Here is a 4,231-nt window from a genome sequence, read left to right on the forward strand (position 1 = left end):
AATATTAGCAGTGAATAAGCGTGCGAGCAAAACAAGAATAAGCTTGCGAGTGGACCCCGAATAATTGGGAATTAATACAAACTACTTTTATAGGGATTCTCATGTTTGTATACATTGAATTTTCAAGTAAGACTAGGTAATAACCATAAAATATGATGATGTAATAATGATCAAGACTTTGGCCATTATTACCAAAAATAAAGATTTGGGTTTCCTAATAGGTTTAAACTTAAATGAATTAAGAGCGCAGACCTTTGTCTACTTTAATTATGTTACTCATATAATTTGTATTGTCTTAGCAAGAGCTCGGAGCTCAAATAGGTCCGAGGGTTCATGAAGGTTAAGGAATAACTCGTTCATAAGGTAAAAACGAACCCTACCGAGCAAAACTTCGGAGAGAAGAGAAGCTAATAGGTCAAAGATTAGTCAAACCCAATATAAATACGTGTAAATAAATTCAGACTTAAATAAAACGCTCACCTCAACAATTATGCCGAGCAGACGAGCAAGTAAGCACCCACTACACACGTCTGAGAACGGTTATTTACCAACTGCCAAGGATGTGAGATTGATCACCCCACGACTCGACCCAAAGATCTATAAATAGAAGGAAGTATGGCTGAAGCAAGGGGATTTTCAGATTTCGACAGACACCAACACTCGCCTAAAGATTCACCTATCATTCAACACCCTCTATTACTTGCTCTCATGTACTAGATTCGTATATATATATAAATAATCTTACCTTGACACAAGGGACTGCGTGCTCAAAATCAAGTGCTCTTCGTGAGACAATTGTTGTATTGTTAACAAATCCTTATCTCCTGTCTTACTTAATTAACAACGACCCGAAGATAGAGTTACAAGAGAAGCAGGATGGTTGTCACTTAGATTCAAACTGAGAAGTTCGTCGTAGAAGCTCCAGGTATCATGCTTTGAGCTCTCTTTAAAGTATTCAAATCGAAGAATGTAAAACTCTAATAAGCTCAAGATTTATCGCGATTCGATGTTCTTCCGTAGTTAAGTTAGTAGATTTGTAGTAGATGTTACCAAAAATGGGTTTAGACTAAATAAACATCGCATATCAGAGAAGAGTAAATTCCTTTCAACGATTTTATTTTCTTTGAACTCATAACCGCATGTAGCTTGTAAGCTCAATTTTTTTTTCTAATGTCAAATACATTGGAAGTTTTCTCACACAAGCAAGACTGGAATCGAGATTCACCTCCTGATTCCAAACGTCGTTGCTCTTTCCTGTGTTTTTCTTTGAATACCAGTTTCAAACAGCAATTTGTTTTTAGGTGTTGTCCATAAAAAATGCAGCTTTTCTACAATATTATTGAACTAGTTGATGAAATCAATACGAGTACTTAAATTATATCTTGCGAGTTGAGACCCATATGCAATAAATTAAATTGTTCTTATGGTCGAATATGTCGGTACTAAATATGATTTGGCTTGAATTACTCATCACTGATCTGATTAGATTGTTATTGTTATTTTATAATATGTATATGAAGAAGATGAGGGAGAGCGCTGGGAAGTTGAGGAAAATGGTGAAGTCACACCATCAATATGTGGAATGCAATTTGGGGCCTGTGTTTAGTATCGCTAGTAGCTCTAAGCATAACTCTGTCGCGTTTCAATCTACTGTTTAACTCAACGAAGGAGGACAAGAAGTCTCTCTAGCGGGGCCACAGTTCGGGCCGAAAGGAAGCTCGTGACTCTTGTTGTCGGTCGTTTTCAGAAAACCCGAGACGCCAAGAAGGCACGTCGCTCAAAGGGCCGATGGTCAGGCCGGAGGTCCTGAAGAGCGGCAGGTCTTCAATCCTTCGCCTAAACTCTTGACTCCTCGAGTCGAGCTTCGCTCCTCGGGTTGAGCCTTGAGCCAATCTCCTCGAGTCGAGCCTCGAGTCATTCTCGAGTCGCTCCTCGAGTCAAGCCACTAGTCACTCTCGTCAAGAGGAAATCCTCATATTTCACGTGGGAAGGATGGCATTCGAAGGCCCGCAAGAGCCCGGCAAGACGAGCCGCCCACTACGCACACAACGCGCTGCGCCGGCCAGCCGGGCAGCAAGCAGCGCGCCGCGCCGGCCAGGCAGCGCGCCGCGCCAGTCAAGGCACCCTGCGCCGCGCGTCCTGCGCCGCGCATCCCGCGCCGCGCCCGGTAACCCGCGCGCCGCGCCCCCTGCGCCGCGCGCCGCGCGTTGTGCGCCGCCCTTTGTGCGCCGCGCGCGCCGTGCGCCTCCACTTGATGCCACACGCATTCCTAGTCCCACATGGACGAAAAAGAAGCATTCTAAGGCCCCCAAACACCTATAAATACCCCCTCCCATTGAGGGGAACGCCATCCCATTCTTTCTCAAGGAACTTGAGACTTCTCTCCGCTTCTCTGGATGCCATCCTTGGCCTGAAGCGGATTCTCCACGATTTCTCGCTCTCGGAGATTCTGAAGCACTTTCCGGGGACTCCCGAGTGCCGCCTCTCTTGATCGAGCGATTAATCTTGAGCCCACGAGTGCTCTAACGGTTTTCTACTGAGAATCGCCTACGCGTCTAGCCCCCTAGACGCGTCCGCCATTTCTGACAAGAAATCGCCTACGCGTCCGGCATTTCCGACTAGGAATCGCCTACGCGTCCGGAATCTCCGCCACAACAAGGAACTCTTGACTTAGAGTCTTCCACGTCTCCAAAAGAGAGAAAACACACATTCTCTCTCGCATACGCGATCTCCGAAGTCCTGAGACGCCGCCGAGGACTCCTCGAGCCCCGTCTCCTTCGTTGAGCACGTTTCTCCACCAAGGCTCCGCGCCTCATACAGCGTCCTACACGCTTGAACTACGTTCTGACCTGATCCCACGCACGGGTACGTAGGCAGCCGACAACCAAGGCACGGTCACTCCTCCTCCTCACCCCCAACCTCTCCCGAGAGGCGGGTTGATCGGAGAGAACCCTAGCTCGAGACTATCGAGTTCACACTCTTGGCCCGGGTGCGATCACTTGGTCTGGCCTTGGATCGAACCGCCCGAGGTTTTAAATAGTTGTTCATTTTCGTGCGACAACATTTTGGCGCTAGAAGGAGGGGACTTCCCGACCTGTTCAGCCCGAAATCCCTTCTGTTCATCTTCTTCTTTTCTTCTACAAACTCAACTTTCTCGAACTTGAGAAAAGATGAGTACTCAACCACCCGTACGTTCTGAGGGCGTGAACAACCCCGAAAACGTCACTGGGACCAAGAAATACTTCTTGCGCTCCCGAGCGCATGGTGACGAAGAGTCGCTCCATGAAGAGAGCTCGACCCGCTCACCATCTCCATCTCCAGATAGCAGGGACCACCGCATCATGGAGTTGGAGGAGAACGTCCGCCAACTAAAGGCAAAGAACGCGAGGTACCACAGCCGACTGGCTGCGAAGCAACCCGCGCATAACGCAATGACCCCCAACGGGGATCCTGAGAACCTCAACGAGGAAAGCCACGACCGTGACCCTGATTATGAGGGTACTTGCGATCCGGAGGATATCGAGACTTCTCTCACGAAGGACGGAGGACTCCCCGCCATGTTTGAAGCCGGTCCTTCGAATCCCCTACCCCGGAAAGGCGACGCGCCGGCTGCTTCTCAAGAGGGAAACTCCCGACGCTCGGCCCTCGACCGACTAGGTCAAAGGGAGAACGTTGAGGAGAGTCAGGGCACGCGGAGAGCGCGCCGTCGCAGACGAAGCCTGCGCCTCCGAACGACCAGCCCAGATCTTAGGGATCACCTCACCGCCCAACGCATCGAGCGTGGCGATGACCTAAGGGAGCGACTAAGCTCTCGGCCAAACATCCCCGCAGCAGCCCCAACTAACGGGAACCGCCGAACGGGTCAAGGGTCAAATGAAAGACGACAGGTGACTCCTCCCGAACAGGGAGTTACTCCGACTACCGGTCTCGATGTGATCACAATGATCCACAATCTTCGAAATGAAGTACGAGATCTCCGAGAACACGGAATAGGCGGAAGTGCCTATGGGGTCGTTGAGGAGAAGTCCTCGCCTTTCACGGCTCAGATATTGGCCGAGGTATGTACGGGAAATTTCAAACTCCCGAACCTCGCTCCATATAATGGAAAAGCAGATCCTGCTTACCACATCCAGCACTATGAAACCTGGATGACGATGCAGGGTGTCACTCCCGGCGCTATGTGCCAAGCTTTTAGTCTTACCCTCGCCGGACCCGGCTTCGAGTGGTTCAA

The sequence above is a fragment of the Urtica dioica genome, chromosome 6 (genome assembly GCF_054948205.1).
Source record: "Urtica dioica subsp. dioica isolate 48M chromosome 6, U.dioica_male_clone48M_v1_H2, whole genome shotgun sequence".
Classification (NCBI taxonomy): Eukaryota; Viridiplantae; Streptophyta; class Magnoliopsida; order Rosales; family Urticaceae; genus Urtica; species Urtica dioica.